Source organism: Aethalodelphis obliquidens, unplaced genomic scaffold, assembly GCF_003676395.1.
Source record: "Aethalodelphis obliquidens isolate GAN/ISIS:26980383/991018 unplaced genomic scaffold, ASM367639v1 scaffold18, whole genome shotgun sequence".
Taxonomy (NCBI): domain Eukaryota; kingdom Metazoa; phylum Chordata; class Mammalia; order Artiodactyla; family Delphinidae; genus Aethalodelphis; species Aethalodelphis obliquidens.
The window spans coordinates 10,976,863-11,002,670 of NW_020837962.1; the positions used below are offsets into that span (position 1 = coordinate 10,976,863).

Sequence of the window (25,808 nt, forward strand, 5' to 3'; positions counted from 1 at the left end):
CTGCTCCGGGTGGAGCTGGGGCTCACAATCTCTGGCTTAAAAGGCCTGCGAGACCCCATTTGGCCATGGGCCTTCCCCCCACAACAAGGCTGTGTGGTTCCCCTCCTTCCACCCTCCGACCCTGCAGCAGCCCCTCTTCCAACGTGCACTCCAGTCAACCCCACCCACTCTGCCCTTCCCCCATCTCCCCCTCCTCACTCTGCCCCTGTGTCAGGACTTGAACCAGCCTCCCTGCCCCAGCCCGTGACCCCTCCCTTCCAGGTGTGTGTCTCTCCGTGCTCAAAGATCACAGCCTCTCCAGGTGGGGCTGGTCCCCACAAATCTTGTCCCTGCAGAGTTCTCAGCGCGGGGCCTGGCTAAGGATCCGGCGCAGGGGGTTTGTGGGATGAATGCAGAACGGAGCCAGAATGCTCGGTGGAGAGCAGGGTCACCGAGGTCGCAGGAGCAAGAGGGACACGCGAGGGTAGTATCTCAGGTGTGAGAAAGCCCATCAGGATCTAGGCATGAGCTCTTCTGAACATTTTAGTGCTGGCGCTCGAATGCACAGGGAAGAGCGGGCTGGGGACCCTCTGCAGAGCTCTGGAGAGGACAGATCCTCCGGGGCTGGGAGAGGTGGGGGCTGTGGACAAGGCCACCAGCTCAGGGATGGAGGCTCCTACGGGAGGGCCCCGGGAAAGGCCCCGGCCACACTAACTGGTCCTCTGGGGTGACCGGTGTGCCTGGTCCCTAAGCCTCACGAGACACACATTTCTCTGAATCCCAATTCGCTTCCAGTGGAGAAGAGCGACAGCTGCGTCGCATGTGGGCTCGTCAGGACGGAGGAATCCAGGCACCATGACTCTAGCTCTGTCCTGAGCCTTGGGCTGTAGAGAGAAGAAAGGACCCTCAAGTTTCCCTGCTGTGGAGGCATCAGTCTTCTGGGCGTGGAGACGCCAGCCAAGCCCAGGACTAGGAAAGGCACAAGGGAGTCCCGGACCCGCAGAGCGTCAGCCTCCGAGACCTGGTGCTCACAGGGGCGGCGACACTGCGCTATCCTCTTCTCGAGGGCTGAGAGCTGAACTTATCCGAGCTCAATACGGGGGCCGCTCGGAATGGGGAAAACGGGGACCTGAGGCTGCACAGGGAAATGGTGTGAAGATAAGCTGGAATAGGCAGTCAGAAGTTCAGGTCTACTGTGGCTCGTTGGTCTAGGGGTATGATTCTCGCTTAGGGTGCGAGAGGTCCCGGGTTCAAATCCCGGACGAGCCCATTCTCTTTTCTTTTTAACCCAAGAACTCCCAGAGTACCCAGCCCAGGGACTCCTGCGGGAACAAAATATGGCTCTGAGGGCCCATCGACCTCCACCGCCCACATCCAGCCCGCCAGCCTGATCGGAAGGGCCAGAAGCCCTGAATCTGAGTCCTGAATTTGGGCTCCATATTAGTTTAGGGAGTGGGAGGTAAGGAGAGAGATCTGCACGCACAGCCGGAGGCCACAGCCTCAGCTTGGGACACCTCGCCCTCCGCCCATCCCGCTGAGGCTCAACACTCCCAGGTGGTTTTCCCCTCTGGCCGCCAGAGGGAGCGCCGAGCCGACGCTGCTGGGCTGGGAATTGGGGAACTTCCACCTGGGCTCCGGTCCGGGAAAGCCCCCAACTGTGTTCCAGGTGAGCTAGGCTCTGGCCGCCAGGCTGCACTTCTTCTGTTGTTAATGACCAGTGGAGGATAGGGGAGCCTCCAGAGACCCCCCCCCACTCCCACGAGGCGAAACGGGAGAGTTGGGAGGCTGGGTAGGACTGCCCTGAGCGTGCACCTCACGAAGGGGACCCCTTAACTTCGGCCACAGTTTCTTCTCACTTCCCCTTTCCCTTCCTGGGATCTGAACAGAAACCTCAGAGCCACCTCAGCCGGTGGCCCAGAACCTAGTAACAGCACCCTCGCGCTGCATTAATCCAGCCTCTAAAGATGGACATCCATGTTGCCCCAACCTTCTCTTTGTCCACATGGGGAGCAGTAAGAGGCGCCCCTTCTCCCCCCAGACAGGGGGCATCAGCCGAGGCCTAGTGGAGACCACGAACACCTACTCCAGCCCAGCAGTGAGGAGGTCCCACCCTGTGTGAATTGCCCGCACCAGACAGCAACAGGGCAGCCCCACTTTCCCTACCAGAGGGGCATCTAGTCAGAGAAGGCTGCAAACCAGAAGATTTAAATGAGATCTAGAATCTCATAACGTAATACCGAAAATGTCCAAGATGCAATTGAAAATCACTGGTCAAACTAAGAACCAGGACAATTTCAACTTGAAGGAGAAATGACAAGAGACACCGACTCAAATGTTGGAACCATCTGCCAAGGAGGGTAAAGGTGGGTGAAGCAGCTGTGGTAAAAATGCTTCAAGTAGCAATTACAAGCTACTTGAACAAATTTAAAAAGTGAAAGTCTCAAAAATGGAAGATATAAAGAATAGCCAAATGGAAAACTTAGAACTGAAAAATACAATAACCAAAATAAAAAGCTTAATTGATGGGCAACAGCAGAATGAACAAGACAGAAGAATCAGTAAACTTGAAGACAGAACAATAGAAGTTGCCCAATCTGAAGAACTGAGAAAATAAACTTAAAAAATAAAATAAACCAAATAACAGAGCCTCAAGGATCTGTAGGGCTTTAACAAAATATATAATATTGGAGTCACTGAAGACCCAAGAGAGGAGAAAAATGGGGCTAAATAGTTTTAGAAGAAATAGTAGCTGAAAATTTCCAGTGGGTTTTTAAAAAAAATAAACTTTAGGAGAGGGTGTACTCACACCTCTCCATTCTTTGATGAAAGAATAAAGTTTTCAAAATAATCCTTATTGTTAGAGTTCTCAAAAAACAACAACAAAATCGAGCAGAATTACATAACCCCCTGCCCCCAAACACCACAGCCTCCTCCATTCCCATGTTGTTGTTGTTTTTCTCAGTATCACAACTGTTTATTTCATGCTGGTGCTACCTATCAGCTGCAGTGGCTGTAGCTTGGCTGTGGCTGTGTGTTCATTCCAGGGTCCAGGGTGAAAAAGTAGCCCTAATTGTGCACATGCTGTTCTCACACTGTGGGCAGGAAGGGGAGGGGTGACCCTCACAACAGCTTTTAAAGTTTCTTCCTGAAAGTCAGCTCTGATTACTTTACAGATACCTTTGAAGTCACATGGCCAGTTCAACATCAAGGAAGAAAGCCAATAACTGGGAAAAATAGAATCTACCGCCCTTCCAGAACCCACAACCAAATCAAGCAACGGTCCATCAGGAAGACGTAAAGCGACCATAGGTGTCTGGGGTCACGGGAAATCAGGGGCTTGCACCGAATGAGGTGGGGGAGGAAAGTCAGGGAAACTGTTGCCACGACTTCAGCCCAAGCACCGAGGCGGATGGTCTGGAGCTCGCGGGGGTCCACTGCCATCCCCAGCCCTGGAGAACCCTCGCCTGTCTCTCGTCTGCATCAGGGAAGCAGGTGCTTCATGAAGGCTCCCTGGAGAGCAGCCCTGAAATTCAAGGCCACACTTCTGGCTGCCTCCGGATTTCTCCTCGGCAAACTCGAACTTCCAGAGGAATTTCTGGGAAATGCGGCTCCCATCTTGTTACGGGCCGAACGCTGGTGTCCGCCCCAAACCCCTAGGTTGAGGTCTGACCCCACCGTGACGGTACTTGGGGACAGGCCTGCGGGGCTACGAGGCCCAGAGGGCGGGACCCCCCGACGGGAAGGCGGCGGACGCGGTCTCATCTGGAACCGCCCGTAAGACAGCGGCCAACCTGACTGAGCTCTTCCCGGCGCCCGGGGGCGCGGCCTCAAGGTCCTCACCGTCGGGGAGTAGGCGGCGGGCAGGCCCCGAGGCCGCAGCCCCGCGCCTTAGGAGCAGGGACCGCCGGCCGCTCCGCGCTCCCGCCGCCCGCTCCCATGACGGCGGCGCGCGCGAGACACGGCCCATTCCCGTGTATTTTTGAAATCTATCTCCCTCTACTTTTTTTCTGACGTATTTTAAAGCACATATAGCATTGCTTCACCCGTAAAAGCTTTTTGCCTTTTTTTTCACCAAATATCTCTACAAATAAAGTCCTTTGTTCTAAAATACTCGCAATGCCATGTGCACATCCAACAACATTAACGGTGATGCTGCAGTGTTCTCTCGTGCTCAGTACGCATGCAGGTTCCCGCTGCCTCCTAACCTCCACTCCGCATTTGGTTGGTTAGATTCAGGATTCAAGCCAGGTCCGCACATCGAGGTTGGTGGAATCTGAAATCTCATTGAGTCCTCAGCAGATTCTCCGAGGTGCCCTGTCTCCAGAATTTGGGGTAGGGAAGGAGCAGGCAACCCCTAGGTCCCACTCCCAGTCCATCATGTATCTGAAGTTCCTTTCTGTTCTGGAGAGCCAAGCCGGGAGGGGGCTGGGGCGGGGTTGCCCCAGCCCCGACCTTCCCGGGTCTCACTCCTGGCATGCAAGGATCCGCTTGCTCCCTCCAGTGACGTCTCATTTCTGACCCTGAATCCCGGGAGACTGGATCCTAAAGCAGAGGGCGTGAGCAGGGTAGGTGTCGCGGCAGGCTCCACGGGGTCTCCATTCCCCTCCAGCAATCCACCACCAGGTCGCTGGTTCCAGCAACTCAAGGTCGTCCAAAGGACGGACCAAGAAATGTTGGGGCAAAATAAGTTTTTAAATAAAAATAAATTTCTTTTAGCTAATTCAAAGGAAGTATAGATGGAGTTATGCGAACAAGTGGAATCCAGTTAAGTCTAACAATTATTTTGGGTTCACGGGCTTGTTTGCGTAAATATAGTGGTGGGTCCCTTATCATTGCCCCATTTCGGGCCGCGTGTCCGCGCATTGCAGGATCATCTCGGGCTGGCCCACCCCGAGTTCTATCCGTGCCTCAGGGCTCCCGGGGGCAGCAGAGCCGCTGTCTGTCCTTCCGTCCATCGGTCAGTGTGGAGCCTTACCCCTCCCCCCCCAGCTGCTCTCCGGCTGGGGACACCGCGAATTCCGGGCATTCTCAACACGCAGGTCGCCCGATGGTGCTCCACGTCCCCGCTGACCCCGGGGCCTACCCAGCCCAGTCATTTTGGGTTATCCACAGCCAGTCAACTTTCCAAACATGGTCGCAGTCTACCAAGCATGGGTGCTCGGCTAGCTTCGTCGGTAAAGCGTGAGACCCTTAATCTCAGGGTCCTTGGTTTGAGCCCCACGTTGGGCGTTCTTTTGACAGAATCTCTAAGCAATTCCTGGCATTCGGTTTAGGTACAAAATGCACCAAAGGCTAGTCTGACGAACTGGGTCCAGACGCTGCCACATCTGCAGCCTGTCAGTTCGCAATGAGTCACCCCGCCCAAGCTCTCACAGGCCTGGAGTCTCCTCCTTACAGTGGGTCCGCGAACCCACTTGATTCCTCAACTTCTTTAACCAAAGGAACCTTAGAAATGGGTCCATCAAAGATTTGAACCTGGCTACCAGACAAAAGCCACCCACCAGTTCCTCCTTTGGTTTATTTAGTCGATGGAGCGAGCTGCTACTATTATCTGTGCATCTGCAAGACAACGTGGTGTAAAAAGCTCAACTTATACTATGATATTCCTTTGGGAGTGAGGGGTGTACTGGATTCCAAGTCACAATCGTTTCTCAAACAGGAGTGACCCTACAGGGCAGAGGAGCCCAGACCACTGTGAGGAAGGACGAGGGTGAAAACCAGGGTGGGCATGTCCATATCTGGTGAATGCGACAGCGGTGTGTCCCACATCCCAACTACTCTTTTTTTTTTGCGGTATGTGGGCCTCTCACCGTTGTGGCCTCTCCCGTTGCGGAGCACAGGCTCCGGACGCGCAGTTTCAACGGCCATGGCTCACGGGCCTAGCCGCTCCGTGACATGTGGGATCTTCCCGCACCGGGGCACGAACCCGCGTCCCCTGCATTGGCAGGCAGGCTCTCAACCACTGTGCCACCAGGAAAGCCCCCAACTACTCTTTAAAAGAGGGGCTCGTCCGGGATTTGAACCCGGGACCTCTCACACCCTAAGCGAGAATCATACCACTAGACCAACGAGCCACCTCCTGAGGGTCAGTTGTTCTCCTCTTGGGTTCAACGTGGTTCTGTCCTCACTGGTCTGGACTGTCTCGGTTTTCTCATCCATGGATCGTTTCCCTTTTCCCCATGAATGTCAGGGAAGGATTTGATTCCATGGACAGGAGGGGGATGGGAAGGCTCAGCATTGCCACACTCTGAGACTCCCAAGTCGGCAAGTCCCGATGCGAGTTTTGGAGGGTCCCGCTCCTCTGCTCTCCTCTCCGCCTGTGGAAAACTGAGATGATCAGCTCAGGAGAACGTCCCCAGGTCCCTCTTCCGTCACCGGGCTAAGGGCTGGGCAGCGGAGTGAAGCTGAGAGCCGGGTTTGGCCCCCCGCCCCTGGCGTGGCGGGCTCCCCGGAAGCCTCCGGGACTGCCACCCCCACCCCCACGCCACTCACTGGAAATACCCGCCGCGGGGTCCCGAGTCTCACACCCCGTCCAGATCAGAGAACTGCCTCCCGGAGCCCCAGACTCGCGTCCCAGTGCAGACAGCAGCTGGGAAGGGACCCCGGCGAGGGGGTTTAGGTAGGGAGCAAAAGGATGAAGGAGGAAGTTGAGGAAACTCAGGGAGCCCTCAGGGGACACTCCCCGCCCTGCGTTGCCGTTGCCGTTGCCACTGCTGTGACCTGGGTCACGGCCCCTCCATGTCCGCTGAGCACACCCAGACACCAGACTTCAGTGTCCAGGCCCGATCTGGCCACTCAAGTCCAACTGGGATCTGGGTCCGCCACCCCCTGGGCCTGCCACATGATCCATCCTCACAGGCCCTGACCCCACACCAGCCCTGCCAGGGATTCCGTTTCTGCCATAAAATGACCAGAAAAAGCAAACTGGGCTCCTCGAGGATTCGAAGCCAAAGTGAGGGTAAGAACTCCTCCCCAGGGACCTTCCTCTGCAGTTCGCACTTCCTGTTCATTGGACAAATGCCCAACTGGAGGCAGGCCCTCGACTGAGGGCATGGGTAGAGGGCAGCAGACACCGGGTGCCAAAGGGGGTTAAGGCAGGCCTGAGGGAGGGACACCACTGACACAGGACTTTGCAGAGGAAATAACCTGCTGGTGGAGGCAGTAGTGCTTTCCCCTCAAGAAAAGGGGAGTCTTAAAAGGCTCTGGCTATAGGAGAAAGAAAGAAAGGAGAAGAAAAGGCTCCCCAGCCAGGGAGCCTGGTTACCCCGGTTGACCCCCACCAGGCCTCAGGGGTCGGAGAGGCCTCCCTGGACATCCAAGTGGGGCCCGGGGTTCTGTGCAGGAAACCCACTTGCTCGGGGACTTGAGAGTCAGGAGGCATGAAAGGGGCACCCAGCATGCACGACCCTGGGCTTAACTGGAGAAACCCAAGCGTTTAGGTCAGAGAAGAGGCCCACCAGCCCCCTGCCCCCTCTGCATGTTCTGGGAAGATCTGGCTCTTCGGCAGCTCGCCTGGCAGGGGCTCTGTGCCATAATCCCCTGGGCCTGGGATCAGGAAGCTCTTCCCAGATTGGGGGACCTGAAATTTCAACCAAAGCCTCAGTCCCTGCCCGTGTCACACATGTCTTTTCTTTTCTGTATTCTGATTCTTTGATGTCTGGAGCCTTGCTGACTCTGGAGGGAATGCCCCTCCCAAGGTTGGCCAATTCTAGGAGATAGTAAACAATTCCTCTGCCAGCAGGCATTTCAGATACAAACCAACCAATCCAGAGTCCACAACCACCTGTTTTATCAGACTCTTACACTCTGGGCCACAACCCATCTGCCAGAATCACCTCAAGGCTGGGAAACAGACAACTAGGGACAGCACCTATGCCCCAGAGCCAGGGAAATTATTCAAACTAACCCATTTAAACCTGTTTTCCCTGCCTCACCTGTTTCACCTTTCGTGAAACCACAATAAAGCCTCTTTTGCCCACATTTTCTTCTCATTCCTTCCGCCTCCTGACTGACTCTGGTGCTTCCCCTGTGCCCACATCCCCCAACGTGGAGGCGTGCCCCCTCCTCTTGGAAACTGTGAGTAACAAGCCATCTTCTCAATGGCTGGATCTGTTGGCCTCAGAGAATAATAATAAAACCTATGTAAACATTGCCGTTCTTCCAACTTGGAGAAGAGACCCCGTGTCTAGAGCACCGCCCTCTGGACACCTGTGGAGACCCCAGGTCCTTCGCGGTCCCCATGCTCAGTCTCCAATGCGGTTTCCTTCCTTCCCTTGGTCGTGGAAGGCCCTTTGGCAGCCCCTCAAGTAGGAAAAAGACGTTGAAACGTGGGCTTGTCCGGAATTTGAATTTATGACCCAAAGCAAAAATACATGCCCAGACCAAGTTACATCGTTCTCCAGGTCCAGGCACCGTCTGGCACACAGACCTGGTCTCCAGCGAGCGGAGACAGAAGTGTTTGCCCCCGCCCCTTTCGGGCTCCTTCCCCCAGTGCCAGGCCTCCAGGCCAGTCCCGGAGCCCCAAGGACGAAGCCTCCGGCCTGGAAACACCCGCCCCAAGCGGAGCGATGGCCACTTGGCAGCACGGAACTGGGCGCAGCCCGATCGGATCGCGGCAGGCGGGGACCAAGATCCTCTCGCTTAGGACTCCGTAGAGCTCCGGAGTCTTCAGCCCGAAAACTGGGGATGTCTGAATAAAAGAAAGTGGGGCTCAACCAGAATTTGAACCCGCGACTTCTCGCACTCCAAAACGAGAACCATACCCCTAGACCAACCAGCCGACGCCTGAATAGCTCCTGACGTCTGTCTTTGGAAGCCTGAGACCGCGGCTCTGCCCTCCGATCCTGGGCCGAGTTCTGGCGGTCGGGCACCGCAGGAACTTGCGCCGGAGGAGGTTTCGGTTTCGATTCCAGAAGGAGGAGAGTTGCAGCGCTGCCGGAACCTAACGGAGAGGGGGCTCCCGCACACTAGGGCCCTAGAGCCGCAGAGCCAGACTCCCCCAGGCCACGAGGGCCACCCAGTCTCCAACAGCTAGAGGAGGGGACGGGCGACCAGGAGGAGGAGGGAGTCCCTGTGGCCCAGGTGAGTGTGAAAGTCTCCCAGGCCAGAAATTTCACCCAATATGGGACACAAATCCAAGACCTCGAGAATGAGACTCTGCCACCTCCCAACCGGCCAGTCCGGGTGAGCCTCGAGCATCGGGGTCCCTCTTGGCCTGAGCTCGGCCCCAGAAAACCCTCACAGTTCTGGAACCCTGATGTAGGGGTCAGAACTGGGGTTGGTGCGCGCTTCTTCCTGAACGGCGCTGCCCCGCTAGCAAGGAGTCCAGCATCCACCTGGAAAGGAAGGCCTCCCTGGCTTGTTCCCGAGCCGAGGCCATGGAGCCTTCCTGATTTGCTTCAGGCTACTCGTCCAAAAGAGAGCTGAGAATTTGATGATGAGAAATCGTCCCTTATTGGAACCCGACACCTCCCACAACCTAAGCGAGGATCACACCGCGATCCTTACTAGTCTCTAGTGATACCCAACCACGTGCCCTTGCCCCCGACTTTCCAGCTCCCTGGAGCTGCTGGGACTACACAGACCCACGGCCGGACAGCAGACAGGAACTTGTTGGGGCTCTCGTCCTCTGCTGAAAGGACCCGAGAATTCAGCACTCCAGTGCCCGAGATGCAGTGTGCACAGGATCCAGGGTTTGTCCCTACCATTTTTAGGACAGTAAAGTTCTGAAGAAATACAACTAGTTTGTGAGGAGTATCCTTTTCTAACCTTGCCTGGCTAGCTCAATTGGTAGCACATGAGACTCTTAATCTCAGGGTCGTGAGCCCCACGTTAGACATGACTTTTGCCCTCAGGGCTTGGCTTCACAGGTAAGCAGAGATGATATTACAGAAGTGACCAGATCCATATAAACTAAGCCTCTTCCAAAGGAGGATCTGTTGCTGGTCCAGGGAGGCCGGCATGTGGCCACCAACCTCGAATCTCACTGGAGCAACTTGCTTTTGTCTCATTAATATTTTATTATATACGTTTTGGAATTTAAAAGTTGAAACTTACTCCACAGTTCCAGATACAGCACACAGAGTGGGTCAGGAGCCCCTCTGAGAGGTTCCTTTTCTAAGAACTTTCTTGAAATTCCCGCGATCGGGGCAAGCGCTTATCAGGCCAAGAATTATCGCCCAAAGTAGGACTTGAACCCATTCAGTCTCAGTTCTACACGCGGAACGAGAGCTACAACAGGAGACTTGGAAATGGATTTTCAGCTAACTCTGGCCCTAAGCAGGGACCTACGTGATGCTCCATCCGGGGGTGTTCCCCACCCAGGACCCTCGCCTCCCCCAACCCTGTGTGTCCCCACGTGCATTTGCTTCAGTTTTCCTCCCTCCTGAGACAGAGATGCAGCAGGGAAGGGAGCCCCTCATCTGGCCGTTATTCCTGTCCCAGCCCCCTCCCCTTTCTAAAGTAGAAAGAAAGTTGGAAATCGTGGGCTACTCCAAGTAGAGGTTGGGTGTCCCTCTCCTCGAGAGGCAGCAGTGAGGGAAATGTGAGTTCCTTTCTTGGGGTGGGGTAGGGGAACCAGAAGGGTTAGCAACACCGGCCCTGAGGCTCTCATGATGTCGGTTCATCTGGGTATCCAGGTTTCCAAGGTGGGGGCCAACGGGGGGCAGGAGAGGGCTTGGCAGTGGGGAGGTGCCTGCCAGGTTGTGTCCCTCTTGGTGCCTGGATTGGGGCACCCTACTCGTCCAAAAGAGAGAGAGACTATATTCATCAGAGTTCTGTTGTAGCCTGTTTTTCTGGAGAACTCAGAGAGAGAGAGAGAGAAAGAGAGAGAGAGGAAGGGGAAAGTGAGGGAGAGATTGTGATTGATTGTAAAAATTGGCTCACATGATTGTGGGGATCCCAAAGTGAAATGTGCGGGGTGGGAATTCCATCAAGAGTCCATGTTGCAGACTGGAGTCAGAAGGCAGTCCAAGGCAAAATTCTATCCTCTTGGGGGTAATCTTAGTCTTTTCTCTTAAGACCTTCAATTGATTGGGAGAAGCCCACCCACATTATGGGAAGATAATTTGATTTACTCAACTCTACTGATTTAAATGTTAGTCACATCTAAAAAATACCTTCACAGCAACATCTAGACTGGTGTTTGACCAAACATCTGGGCACCATAGCCTGCCCAAATTCACACACAAAATTACCCATCACAGGGTCCTGTCAAAGTGCTGGGCTTCCTTCCAGACTTGTGGTTGCCAAGGGGGAGGAGAGTAGGGAAGGGATCGATTGGGAGTTAGAGGTTAGCCAATGCAAACTATTATATATAGACTGGATAAACAACAAGGTCCTACTGTGTAGCACAGGGAACTATATTCAATAGTCTATGATAAAACCATAATGGAAAAGAATTTTTAAAAGAATATATATACGTATATGTATAACTGAATTGCTTTGCTGTACAGCAGAAACTAACACAACATTGTAAATCAACTATACTTCAATTTTTTAAAAAGTGCTGAGCTTCCTTCTTAATAATAGGAGAGACAAGGTACAAAAGCTTACCTTCTACTTTGGATGTGTCCCAGTAGGCACCAGACCAGAAAACAGTACCTCCCAAGCTTCTCAGAGGTGCTGGTGCGTCTCCTCAACCGTGCAAGTCTTATTGCCTCCGTGAATAGCATTTCTTGCAGGCACTGCCAAGATCCCTAGTCTGTTCCATTGCAGCATGCCGTAGAGCCATGCTGGCGAACCAGTATCTCTGTCCCTTCTGATTCCTTCTTTCACAGTTTGCCATGGCATTTCTGGCAATTCTACTTCATTTAATGTAGGCCATTGCTTTTTCCATCCTTCCAAGAGCCATGCCAGCTGAGTATCACAACCAGCTTGAGGGACCATGCCAGGTGTTAAGTTCTGTGTCATGAAAGAGTGTCCCATATGATAATCTCTCCTTTTTCCAGCTTTTTATTCTCCTCACCCAGATCCAGGACCGTCAGGATCCACTCCGGGCAGACTCTCCAGGTCACCGCTGACACGTCATCCAGATCCTACAGAAGCAGTCCCAGTACTTTCCCAGTTGAGTCATGCTGGGATGTGACCCTAGTATTTGGTATGGTGGCCTGGAGGGGAAGTTGGAGCAGGTCTGAAGTGACCAAATGTTTTGTAACATACCTGCCTCATTTGAGGTTCCTCCTAGTCTCCAGGCAAGGGGGTGGAGGCCTGGGCCCCCACAGCAGGCCCCGAGAGTTCAAGGCTCTCAATGCAGATATATCCATTCCAAGTTTGATGGCCCCGAGCGTTCAAGGTTCTCAATGCAGCTACTCAGATATCCCCATTGCAAGTTTGAGGGTCCCATTTCTTCCCTATCAGCACCCTGACATTGGTCCAGGAAATTTGCTGAGACTGAGGATTCAAGTCTGCCTCAAGGCCTGCTCTTGAGCCTGGCCTTCAGCTTTATCGGCCCTTCAGCTGTAGAAGATGTAGGTTGCTTTCAATGCTGCCAGAGCAGCCTCTGATGTTCACACTGCTTTGAATTGGTGATTAGTCCACAGGAGGCTGTCATTCTCGGGTTTCAATGCATTAATGACATTGAAACATTTTGGTTTCAATGCGTCAACACATAATTCCACAATGCTTACAATGATCACATTTCCACTGTATCTCCAAAATGCCAGAGACATGGGGTGAGCTCCCTCCCATACAGCCATCCCAGTTCAACGGGGACAAAAGGCTTAATAATTGCATGGCTCCAGCATACCCGGGTCTCACAGAAGTCTACCTACCACCAGTGATGTTCTCCTTGGTGCCAGGCAGCCAGAAGGTGATTCATCCTTGGAATCTTGTAACCGAGTAGGACCCTATGGGGCCTTCCAGGGACAGATCCCCCCATGTCCTCCGCCTGCCCTCATCCGTAGAAAACATTAGCCTTCTAGGCCTTCCCCAAGTTCCAAAGAATAAATTTAATCAGAGAAGTGAGAAAATGCAGAAAGAAAGGAAAACAGTCAAGCAAGACAGTGGTTTAGCCATTAAACAAAGTCAAGCACCTTTAACTCCTCCTCAAGGGCTGTAGATAATATTCTGAGCTGTTTTGCAGAGCCCGAAACCCTCACCAGGTGGTAGAAGTTAACTGTAGATTGCCCAAAAGCACCTATGTAGACCCCAGACCGGTTGGAACCAGAAGGTTGATGATGTTGACTCCCAATTACCTCACCACCAACCAATCAGAAGAATGTCCATGAGCTGATCACACACCCCCACAACCCCCATTCCTCACCTTGTCTTTAAAAACCTTTCCCTGAAAGCCATCTGGGGAGTTTAGGCCTTTTGAACGCTAGCTTACTGGGCTCCTTGCGCGATGCCTGCAATAAGCGCTGCACTTTCCTTCACCACCACCCGGTGTCAGTAGATTGGCTTTATTGCACAAAGCTGAGCAGACCCAAGTTTGGTTCGGTAACATTCTCATTCTTAGAGTCTGTTTCCAACTATTTTAGGACAAGTTTCCAGGGATTTTTGTGTAATCAGTTCATGAAGGGAACACTCTGAGGAGGCATCTGTAAGGAAGCGGGGGAAGCAGGATAGATCCGTGGGCCAGTATTTAAACTTTTATCCCTCAGCTTCAAACTCACCCTGTAGACCCCGCTTAGTGACACAGTAAGTCCTCTACATACGAACGAGTTCCATTCTGAGAGCACGTTCATAAGTCCAATTTGTTCCTAAGTCCAACAAAGTTAGCCTAGGTACCCAACTAATACAATCGGCTATGTAGTACTGTACTGTAATAGGTTTATAATACTTTTCGCACAAATAATACATAAAAAACACAAAATGAAAACATTTTTAATCTTACAGTACAGTACCTTGAAAAGTACAGTAGTACCAGCTACATCATTGCTGTTTTTATGCTTGCTTCCGGACATCCTGGGCTTGAAATAAAGACACTGTACTACTGTCCTCTATACAGTACTGTACAGTAAAGTACACAAAAGCATAACCACTTGTATAGGATGCACGCATGTGACAATATACGCCAGACACGTGAACTAACTTACGTGATTAGACATGCGAACACACATTCGCATCTTTGAAAGTACGCAACTTGAAGGTTCGTATGTGGGGGACTGACTGTACTGCGCTTTGCCAGAGGATCTGCGTCATATTTTGCCGATAGGAGACACTCAAGAGGCTGAAAGGCTGGCGGAGGAAGAAGGGACTCTACTTCCTGTTTGCTTCCCGTTCCTACTGCCACCCACCCCACCCAGCCTCACTTTTTTATTCCTGCAATAGTAGTTCTTTCCAGAAATGGCAGCTGAATCCAGTTTGTTTTCCCAGCACTCACAGAACCACCCTCATCATGGCTCATGAGAGACACCTGCGCAAGCTGACGGAGCCCCCCCCCCCCTCAGGCGTTTGGGGATGCCAGTCCCAGGGGACCCTCCTCTGAGCTCAGCTGAGCTGCTCCTCTTTTCCAGAGATTGGTGTTTTTTTTGTTTTTATTTTTGCGTTACACGCACCCCTCACCGTTGTGGCCTCTCCTGTTGCAGAGCACAGGCTCCGGACGCGCAGGCTCAGCGGCCATGGCTCACGGGCCCAGCCGCTCCGTGGCATGTGGGATCTTCCCGGACCGGGGCACGAACCTGTGTCCCCTGCAACGGCAGGCGGACTCTCAACCACTGAGCCACCAGGGAAGCCCCAGAGATTGGTTTTTAAGCTCCACAATTTCTCTCCAAGCTTCTAACTTTTAATAATCCCAACCTCTTCCCGTGGTCCTCCAGCCCCATGGGTGGTAGCTGCTTTCTCACGGTTCCCTTCTGCCTTCTCAACTGCCTCCTTAACAATGCTTTTTACATAGTTACCAGTTTTCATTAGTCTTACAATAACAAATAGGTTTTCTTACCCTCCCCCAGCTTTATTGAGGTATAATTGACAAATAAAAATGATATATATTGAAGGTGTATAACGTGAGGATTTGATATATCTATACCTCGTGAAATGATTACCACAATCAAGCTAATTAACACATCCATCACTTCACAAAGTTACCTTCTGTGTGTGCGTGTGTGTGTTGAGAATACTTAAGATCTACTCTTAGCAATTTGAAGTTAACAATACGGTATTATTAACTATAATCACCATACTGTACATTAGATCCCCACAACTTATTCGTCTTATAATTAAAAGCTTGTATCCTTGTACCAACCTCTCCCCATTACCCCCACTCGCCAACGGATGGGTTTTTTGACTGCTGTGTGGACCCTGGTTTGGTAATGAATTTGGGCTTGAGCTCCTTGCCAATGGGAAATGGGATACTGGTGACTCGTGGCATGCAAGGGCATCGTTATCAAGCCGCCTATCACCTGGTTGATCATGATGAAGTGCCGACTGAAGCAAGTGCCCTGGGAGACCACTTGGCTGCTGCACTTGACTCTTACGGCAGTAAAGGTGACTACAAGGACTGTAGCATGGAAAGGATTCTCCTGGGTGCATCCGTTTGCTTAAAGAAAGAAAATGACAAGATCAGGCCTTTAAATTTTCAGCCTAAGTCATGTTCAGAGATCCAGGGACGTTTTCTGGCAGCCGTAAAATAATCGTATAGCTGCAGGGCTGACATTGCTGAAAATCAAACACATAATCGAATGAAGTATGTTGTGGAATGACAATGTAAGTTGAGTTCATAGACTTGGGAGATCTTCCATGTGGAAGAAACGGCATTGATTATGAAGGAGTGGAGCCGAAGCCTGGGGACATCTAGGTAGGCTCAGACCTAGTTGAGAATCTTGAACCCCTGAGTCATTTGGAGCCTCCCTTGCCAGTGAAAGCAGCCTGTCCTCTGATATCTGAGAAGAGTAGCCTTCCTGTGTTTGAATATCCTATAATAATCTCACCTGGAGCATGGCAGGTGAGACAGGGGATGACGGTTCTCCTCAAAGCCCACACCAGCCAGCCTTGTTACCCCCTAACACTGGTTGCCCTATAACTACAATCAGATCAGCATGCTGTAGGAGAAGGACAAAGGCCGGCCTGGGAGGAAATCATTCATATGCCAAAAGAATTGCAAATTTTGTTCATTTATGCCAGCAGAGAACTAGGGAATGTGTGTGGGAATGGACCCAAGGATGTTAGAATAAGGAGGATGGGATTTTTGCAACTGGTGACGTTATTTCTCTGGGTGCACTTCCCAGCAAGCCTGTATCTAATGTGTTATCTTGTGCAGCTGAATGTGGCTCTGCCAGTTTTCTTAGTCGGTTGGCTAAGCATGGAACTCAATGGTGGCCTATGTTTAAGGAGATTAAGATTCAAGAATGTTCCTGGCATCATGTAGAGAAAGGAATCCAAAGACTCTGTGAGACAGAAATGCTGGAACAGGTCTATCATACACGAAAAGCACACCCACCACCCCACTGAGAGGGCCCCAGGGACATTCCCTTCAACAAGGCATTGAGAAACGTTGGTGAGGGAAGCACCAGCAGCCTTGGATAGCTCTGTGGTCGCTGTTCTCTGCAGGCCACATATGATGGTGGGAGATGCTGCATTGAGATGAGGTCCCTGGTTTGAGTAGGGATGATGGGACCTCAGGTGCTTGGGAAAGCAGAAGTAAGGCCAGAGCTGGAGGAACAGAAGAGTCCCATCCATGGTTTTTAAAAATAAAAGAGAACTATGTGTATATATGACAAAGCCTCAGCGGCCACCTCCTCTTTGGGCATGTGGTAAAGGAGGCTTCTGATTTTACTCCACCATGTCCTGCAGTTTGGGAGATTTTTACCTTGAGGATGAAGGCATGGATTAAAAAGAGAGAAAACTTTATTATGGGCAAAATCTGAAAACGCGCACATCTTTATCAGAAAAGTAAACCTTGTCCAACTTCGCTATAGGGTGGCATCTAGCTAAACCCCAGGGCCTCTTAATTTCCCACTAGGGTAAGTAGACAGCTAGCTTCATTTCATTTTTCCTCTGGCAGAAAGTTTAAAATACTACCTCCCGTACCCCGGGTGGGACTCGAACCCACAATCCCTGGCTTAGGAGGCCAATGCCTTATCCATTAGGCCACCGGGGCTCATGAGAAATGTTTTACAACAGTCCTAAACCAGTCTTTCTGTCACCTCCCCATGGTTCCTGCACATTACGCACAGCCTCCCGGCTCCAGCTCGGCGGGTCCTTGGTCCCCTTGACGTCCGTATTCGGCGGGTGCATCCTCTTAGATCCCGCCGGTTCCCGAGCATCCTGGGGCTCGGGAGAGATCGCGCACGCGCGGATGGAGCTGAGGTACGATCCTCGCTTAGGATGTAGGAAGTCTGCGGATCAAGTCCCGGAGGAGCCCTTTCCCCATCTTTTTAGGAGAATCCGAGTCCTGGGATAATTAACATCAAGAAGGCGTTCGAGGGGGCAGGAGCGCGCCCGCGGCGGTGCGGACGGCCGGGCCATGGCCGAGAAGTTCGACCACCTGGAGGAGCACCTGGAGAAGTTCGTGGAGAACATCCGGCAGCTCGGCATCATCGTCAGCGACTTCCAGCCCAGCAGCCAGGCCGGGCTCAACCAGAAGCTGAATTTTATTGTTACTGGCTTACAGGATATCGATAAGTGCAGACAGCAACTTCATGATATTACTGTCCCTTTAGAAGTTTTTGAATACATAGATCAAGGTCGAAATCCCCAACTCTATAACAAAGAGTGCCTGGAGAGGGCTCTGGCTAAAAATGAACAAGTTAAAGGCAAGATTGACACAATGAAGAAATTTAAAAGCCTGTTGATTCAAGAACTTTCTAAAGTATTTCCTGAGGACATGGCTAAGTACCGGAGCATCCGGGGGGAAGACCATCCTCCTTCCTAACTCCCTCCTCTGTCTGTCTGAAGATCCTCCTAGCCCTGCACGAGTGGCCGTGACCTTCAGGCAGCCTTGACTGAGCGGCACCAACGCTGTTTCCTGGGCCCATCCTCCCGCCACCTTGTCCTCGTCGTTGGCCTCTGGGGACGGCAGGGCCTGGAGGGCGTACGGGGCTGTGCCACCAGCTGCCCCTTCTCCCTGACGTGCTCTGTTTGGTCCTCTAGCTCTCAGGGGACTGGTGATCACACAACTTTGAGTGCGATGTGTATGATTCTCCATGGCCAAATAGTCTTGGAAATATTAAATATGATAGGTAAAGTAAAAGTTTAAAAAAATTATACCTAATAGTTTTCTTTTAATATACTTTCTGTTCTTTTTTTTTCTTTCTTTTATGGTGTCAAAGAAAGCTAAACAAAAAAACAAAAGGAAAACTTGGTTTAATATAAGTACTTTAAATTCGTTTTGTATTTTATATTTTTAAGTATAGTGCATAAAGAATGTGTTCAATGGAACTGTGTTTCCATAGATTTCAGTTAGTCTAATATAATAAGTCTTTAAGTACTTAAAAAAAAAAAAAGAAAGTGTTCGTTATGTAAAATGTGGGAGCAGAAGGGAGAGAGGCAACAGCCGGGAGCTTGGGAAAAGTGTCGGTCCCTATCTTCATCCTCCTCCCTACATTGCCCCTTAGACCAAAAGTGTTTTCTGGTTCCAAGTCTGTGCAGTTTTTAGCAGAGCCCAATGGCCTTAGGTCTTTGTCCTAAGGATGCTCCGTAATGGCTCTGTATCTGCCCAGCCAGCTCAGTTGGTAGAGCGTGAAACTAGTATCAGAGGACCCAGCGTTTACTTTCCCACCAGAAGATGGGTATTCTTTGCCATCTCTAAAGTATTTGTCTTACTGTGGCTACCAGAGGCGGGGTGGAGGGAGGCGTGGGGGGAATTAGATGAAGGTAGTCAAAAGGTACAAACTTCCAGTTATAAGTAGGTACTAGAGGTGTAGTATTCAACGTGATAAAGAGAATTAACATTGCTGTACGTTATAAGAAGAGTTAATCCTAAGAGTTAAGACAGAAAATCCTATGAGTTCTCATCACAGGTTGATGAATGGTCACTAAACCTGTGATAAGCATTTCATGATGTATGTAAGTCAAATCATTATGCTGTACACCTTAAACTTATACAGTGCTGTATGTCAATTATATCTCAATAAAAGTAGGGAAAATAATAAAAATGTTTATCTTAATGAAGTTTCTCTTTTTATTTATAAGCCCTTAGTAAACCACTGAGACATCACAAAAACGATAAAGGAGATGGTGACACTCCTCATGACTCCAAGGTCACCTGCGCCCACTGTAGGGGTACACGCTCAGCTGCCATTCCCCCAGCGTTTTCCCTGGTGGGAGGAGGTCCCATCACTTTGGTCATTCCGCTTAGCCAGAATCCCTTGGTAAGAACTCGGTTCCGCAGGTAGAGTCGTTTTTTCCAGGTAAAATGATGACTCAATCCTGGGCATATTCTTTACATTTAAATTTTTAAAAAAACATTCACACTAATCATTTAAGGGTATACTCTCACTGCAAGAAATCGAAATAATCTATTAATTTCTTTTCACATTTTTTATTGTGGTAAAATATACGCTTAAGGTTAAATTTGCCATTTTAACCATTTTTAACTGTACAATTTACTGGCATCAGTTACATTTACAATATTGTGCAAGCATCATTACTATCTATTTCCAAAACTTCTTCATCACAATAATCTATTATATTTTTAAATGCCCCTGTCCACTGACCCCTTGGGGATGACCTACCCGTGCAAAAATTCAACCCCTCATCTGTCACAGCTCTCGTGGTCTGAACTATATTCATGCAGCCAGTCCCGTGTGGGCTCCCGGCACTCACGGCCGGTGGACTTCAGAGTCAGCATTCCGTCTGGATCTGAGCACTATAGGTCCTCACAGCGCCCTCGGGGCCTCTCAGGAGTCCCGAGCTACGCAGCTGCAGGTGCAGGGCTACTTCCGAGGGGTGGACATAGCCCGAGGATCCTAGGCCTGCGTAGGGAGCAGTCTGGAGAGAGGGAAAAGTGTGTGTTTGTTTGTTTGTTTTTTACCCGGAGTAGAAAAAGCAGTCTCTGCAACGACCACGAAGGGACTCGAACCCTCAATCTTCTGATCCGGAATCAGACGCCTTATCCATTAGGCCACGCGGCCTTGCCGCTACTTCTATTGCAGCTTTTCTCATAAAGCTTTCTCAGGCGCCTGTTCAATATGCCCTAATACGCATGCTCACACTGGCAAGGAGCCCCGCCCCTCGGGCTCGGTGTGAGCGGGGCTCCAAGCTGTACGACTGAGCGCTACTGAGCACAGCCCAAGTGAGGGTTCGAGCCTGGGTGAGGCTGCCCAAGCCCCTCCTGTCCCGAGAGGCTCCTGATCTCTTCTCCCACGTGCCCCCGGCCCGCAGTGGGTCAGGAGTTGCCCTCTGCTCCCCCAGCCCCTTTGCTTCCCCTATCACAGCACTGCTAAACCTGCCATGCTCTGTTCCAGTCTTATGGCCCCAGAATGGACTCTGACTGCTGTATAGGCAGAGGCCCTGTCCGTGGCCCCAGCGTGGTGTGCAGGTGGGGTGCGCGTGCTGGGAGGATGGTGTGGACCCCGCGCTGCCCTTTCCCAGGACATCCAGCTCAGCCTAGCCCATGTTGGGTTTCTTAGAGCCGGAGGCTGCCCTGGCGCCTCCCCTGCTCCCCCTCCTCACCCGGTGGGCCCAGCCTCTGAAGTGCCAGGCACTCTGCATACATTATCTCACTTAGTGTCACAGCTCCCTGCGTGCAGGCGCTATTCACGTGTACAGCGATCATCATGCTTATTCCATGGCGGCTGAGCCTCCCGTGCTATCGCGCTGCTTTTAGATGAGGAAACCGAGGAGCGGATGGGGTCAGGGATGGCGTTGGTGTGTGGCCACCCACAGTCAGCATCCCCTTGGTAGCCGCGGGCTCAGTCAGGCCTGCAGGCAGAGCCAGCACCTCAACGACCTGCGGATCTCCAGACAGGCCTTGCGGTGCTCATCACAGTCGGGACCCAGCACGTCCAGCTTGCACACCTGCTAACTGACCTGTGCCGACCACACCCAGCCTGTGCCCAGGACTGCCAGGTCCCCCAGCGCCCAGCCTGGCATCCAGTGTATTGTAAGGCCTAAAGTTTCAAGTGTTGCCTTCACATCTTTGGGTCTCACAGGCCCCATTGATTTCCCCTGCTCTTGTCAGCTGTACCTCCCGACCCAGCAGGGAAGGCCCCCCCATCCCGCTAGTTCCCCCACCAGCCAGATCAGCCACACTCCACCCCAGTTCCCTGCCAGCCTGTGAAATTATTCAAACTAGTACCCCACCCCGTTACTACAAAGTCTGCATCTACAACCCCTGCTGGTTCCCTGTGCTCCCCAGGGAAACACTGAGTGGCCGGAATGGCCTGAGGTGTCCTCCTCCCCCAGCTGTGAGTATATGTGGTTAATAACTGCTGTCTGTCTCACTGTCCAGGGCCGGGTGTTGTGTGTTCAACCGTCTCATACTATTGAGGGCGGGGTATCCCTCCCTCTGCAATGGGGTGAATAGGAGGTGACCAGAACACCAGGGCTGAGAAGAAGGATGAATCCAGCTCCTCTCCCCAGGAGACCCCCCACCCCCAACTCACCTCAGTCATCAGCTCCAGGAGGTCTTCCCTGGGGTCAGCTCTGAGGACCTCCACCAGCATCTGGATAAAGTCTCAGCCCTTCTCATCCCGAAAGGCTACACAGCCCAGGCCAGGGGACCAGGGCCAGAGTGTCAGACTCAGGCCCCTGCCAGCTGCCTTCCAATCCCCAGGGGCCTATTGTTGGTGGAAGTGGGGGCAAGCACACAGGACCCCAGCAGTCAGGCAAGAGAATGGGGCAGGGAGCAGGAACTTCTCGCTTCCGGATCAAGTTGTTGCTCAATGTTTGTGCAGTGAATATACAATGGATTCAATATCGAAGAAACATTTACTGTGAACCTACTACGTGCCAGGCACTGGCCAGGGCCCTGAGGCAGACAGAACTGTCCTGCCCTCATGGAACTTACAGCCTAGAGGAAAGGATGTAGGTACAGTGCTTAGCAGAGCCAACCTTCAATATGTGCTCACCATCGTTACTATTATCATAAATAATATACATGGAAGGAAGACGGCTTAACTGCAACGAGGCTGGTACCCCTGCACCCCAACAGCCAAGCGCCAGATGCCCCTAAAGCCACTTCAGATCTCTGGCCAGGAGGCTAGGCCCTGTGTAATGGGCTTTGTGGAGACCCATCCCCTTACCTTCAGTGGCTGCGTAGACCATCAAGATGTCTGCTTGGTTAGGGCTCCCTGGAGTGGGGCCCCCGGAGAAGCTGCCTGCAAGAGGGACCAATGCCTTTTACCCAGCGTCCTGGGACTCCACCAGCCCCAAGGGTCTCCTCCAGTCTTGCTCAAGGGCACACAGGGCAGTAGAAAGAGTGCAGAGCAGGAAAGCCAGATCAAGTTTCAAATCTCAGCACTGCTGCTTCTTACCAGCTGTGTGACCTCGGAAAAGCTATTTCACCTTCACTTGTTTCAGGCTCAAGTAGGGGAAGAAACTCTCCATTTTCAAAGGCCTTTGCCATTTAAGGTTTTCCTTCCCATCTTCTTGGCAAAGAGAGGAAGGAGGTGGCAGCAGGATCCCAGCTCAGAGCCCTGGAAGTGCTCTCCAGACAGCTCCCCCCATCAGCCCCGCCCAAGCCCAGGCTCCCTGAGGTAGGTAGACCCACCTTGCACATCAGCATAGATGTGGAGGACATCGGCCGGGGAGGGGGTGGCTGGTGGTGCCTGCAGCCAGCGCCACAACCAGGGGAGAGTGTGCGATCCACACCAGTGTGCGTCCCTGTGCCTTGGGGAAGGAGGGAACAGTCACGTCCTTTCACTCAGGAGACACCTGGGGGTGCTTCCAGGGCTCTAGCCCCCAGAGCTCCTGGGCAGGCTGCCAGGCTGGAAACATTCAGAGCACCGAATGACAGGTGCTGAGAGTGAAGTGCTCAAGTTCATGGACATGACTCCTAGGAGAGGCTGGGAGAGGGGGTGGGGAAAGGGCAGGGCTCACTCAGGCTTCTTGGAGGAGGTGGACAGCAAGTCCTGGGAGGCTGAGGGCTGGGAGAGGAGAGCCAGGGCTGCAGGAGGCTGGCTGGAGGGAAGGACCCGGCCAAGCCTCCAGGGCGGGCTCCAGGCCCTGCTCACCCCATGGCAAGCCTGAAGCAGGAAGATCTTGGGGCAGCCCCACAGGGCCCTACAGCAGCTCAGCTCCTGCACCAGCGCCTCTGGCTGCACCTCTTACCTATCAGCACCCAGTAGCTGCCCCTGAGGCCCCCCGTGGGCCATCAGGGCCACAAGGGCACAGCTCACAGGGTCCCTGCAGGCATCCAGCCACTCCCAGAAATGGACCATCTCCTCCTGGAAAGTCTGGGGGTGGGGATGAGATCAGGCCTGGGCCACAGTCACGGCCTCCCTAGCATCTGGTGGCCCTCTCTCTGGGTGGTTTCTCTAACCCCCTGCCACACTACCTCCCACCTCCTTCCAGCCTCAGGCCTGGGGAGCAAGTCCTTTTACTTTCTTTCTTTTTTTAAAAATTAAAAAAAAAATTTTCTGGCGGTGCCATGTGGCATGTGGGATCATAGTTCCCCGACCAGGTATCAAACCTGTGCCACCTGTATTAGCAGGCAGATTCTTAACCACTGGACCACCAGGGAAGTCCCACAAGTTCTTTTTCTAACCCTCTGGTTGCATGGCCTCATTGGAAGTGACGTGGGTCCAGCCTCCTGCAGCTGGTTCTCTGGCCCCCCTGGAGAAGCTGCACCAAAAAGTTAAGAGCTGTGAGGGGAGGGCAGTGAGCTGACAGGTGTCTGGGAAGGAACCTGAGACCCTCCCAGGAAAAGCCTGAGGGTCCAGCCAGGGCCTTGAGCAGGGGAGAGGAGAAATGGCCAGTGTGGGGGGCTTCAGGGTCCCTGGAGACTGTGCTTCCAGAGTCAGGGAAGTGGGTTCTGGATGCGTGCAGCAGGGAGGATGGAGGCTAAACTTGGGGGTGCACTTCCTGCCCACGATTGGTAAGAGGCTAAGGAGAGAGTGCCCAGGGTCCTGGTGGGGGGTGCCTTCCTCAGAGCACCACCAGAAGTTCTGGGCTTCCCCTCACCTGGGCTGTAGGGTCTGTCTTCAGGGTGGTCTCGAAGCCCAGGGCCTGGCACAGGTCCCCAGTGCCTCCACATCGGGCTGGGCCCCAGGCCGGTCCTGGGTCACGGCCAGGAGGAGGGCGGCCCTGGCCCCAGACAGGTCACACTGAGCGCTGGGGCTGGGTTTTGGCTACAGACAGGATTAAGGTGGATTCAAAGTGGTCTGAGGACCTCCCAGCTCCTCGCCTCCCTGCCTCAGGTCTCCCGAGCCTCTCTCCCAGTCGAAACTGTTGCCACAGAAAAGCAAACATGTATTAAAAAATAAAATAAACCAAGATAAATGTCAAAAAAAAGAAACTGCTGCCACATGGTTGGACCCCAGCCCTGTCCCGCTAATCTCGAGCCCCCAGAGCTCCACGTCCCCTAGGCACAGTGCCCCCCCTCAAGGAGCTCCCAAAGACTGGGCAGTAGGTAGCCCCTGAGGACTCTTCAGCTGTCCAGCAGAAGACCTGGTGGGGGTTAGGGCCGGAGGACTCCTCAGGCAGCCGCTCCGTGCGGGTGCAGTTATGGGGGAGCAGGACCCTGGCTCCAGGGAACAGCTTGGCCAGGCTCCTGGCTACCACTGTCTCTTTGGTAAGGACTAGTTTGGCGCAGGTGGCGGCGTGTTAGAGACCCTAACCAGACACTAACCCTGCCAGACACTAACCCTGCCAGAATGGAGGGAGGAGGAGACAGACAAAAGAAAGGGAGGGCCCAAGGGGGGTCTTAGTTCAGGCTGAATCACAGGATTCCCAGGACATGGATGGCCTCAGGTAGACACTGGCTGCACCATTAGCCATGCTGTTCCCCAGGGTCCAGGGATCAGCGTGCACAGAGATGGGGCGCTCCCAGAGCGGGTCAGGGCCTGTCTGGGAAGGCTCGCAGGGTGGGCACCGCCTGGGGAGGCCGGGGAGAACTGTGGAGCAGAGCTGGGGCCCATTCTCACCTCCAGTGACCACCCAACTGCCCACTGAGACCTTTGGGCCTCGGGACCAGACCTGAATCATCCCCAACCCTGGACCCCAGGGACCCACAGTCTGACGAGACAGTCACTGCCAGGTAAGTGTGAACAGGGGTGGATGGGAATACAAGTGTCAACCCAGGGATTGTAAGGGGCATGGTTGACGCCTGGAAGGGTCTGTGTGAGGCTAGGTCGAGAGGGAGGGATGCCAAGCAGAGGGAGCAGCCTGGGCAAAGGCACGGAGCTGAGAAGATACTGCAACGTGTGGGGGACCCTGAGTGGGTTGTGAGGACGGGCGTGGGTGGGGGTGGGAGGCGAGGCTTTGAAGCTGACACCCATTGCAGGCAACACGGCCTTATGTTGTGGAATGAATGGGTGGAGGTAATGGGTTCAGGACAACACAGCAGAGCCACAGCCCCCCTCCTGGACGCCTCTTCTGGGCCTTCACCTGGTCAGCAGCTGCAGCAGCGACCAGTGAAGACGACGGCCACAGAGCTCGCCCAGGCCAGTGAGGAACGCTCCAGGCTTGGGGGTAGCTGGGTGGGGAAGCAGCACACAGGCCTGGAGGGAGGGTCTCAGCCCTCCTGCCCACCCCCCAGACCCGCTTTGCCCTGCCCCGCAACTGGGGGTCCCTGGCCAGCCCACTCACCCCCGGGGGGAAGTGGAGAGCAGCAGGAAGACTTGGGGCAGCCCCACCAGCCTCACAGTGGCTCAGCTCCTGGACAGCTGCTGGGGCTGCCTCAGCTGCTCACTGGGGGCCACCAAGGCCAGTAGAGCACAGCCCACAGGGCCCCCGTGGGCATCCAGCTGCTCCCGGAACCTAACCAGTTCCCCATGGAAACCCTAGGG

General features: G+C 53.1%; 4 non-coding genes and 1 pseudogene across 5 annotated transcripts; 2 read left to right on the top strand and 3 right to left on the bottom strand.

Annotated features, from left to right (window-relative positions):
• Positions 1–1,176: 1,176 nt before the first annotated feature.
• TRNAP-AGG (transfer RNA proline (anticodon AGG)) lies at positions 1,177–1,248 on the top strand. The gene has a single exon. It is a non-coding gene; the product is annotated as a tRNA-Pro (tRNA).
• A 4,733-nt stretch (positions 1,249–5,981) lies between these two features.
• Positions 5,982–6,053, bottom strand: TRNAP-AGG (transfer RNA proline (anticodon AGG)). Its single transcript has one exon. It is a non-coding gene; the product is annotated as a tRNA-Pro (tRNA).
• A 10,891-nt stretch (positions 6,054–16,944) lies between these two features.
• Positions 16,945–17,017, bottom strand: TRNAR-CCU (transfer RNA arginine (anticodon CCU)). The gene has a single exon. It is a non-coding gene; the product is annotated as a tRNA-Arg (tRNA).
• A 328-nt stretch (positions 17,018–17,345) lies between these two features.
• LOC113626279 (mediator of RNA polymerase II transcription subunit 10 pseudogene) lies at positions 17,346–17,829 on the top strand (annotated as a pseudogene). The gene has a single exon (XR_003435105.1). The product of XR_003435105.1 is annotated as a mediator of RNA polymerase II transcription subunit 10 pseudogene (transcript).
• Positions 17,830–19,918: 2,089 nt separating this feature from the next.
• Positions 19,919–19,991, bottom strand: TRNAR-CCG (transfer RNA arginine (anticodon CCG)). The gene has a single exon. It is a non-coding gene; the product is annotated as a tRNA-Arg (tRNA).
• Between the last annotated feature and the right edge of the window lie 5,817 nt (positions 19,992–25,808).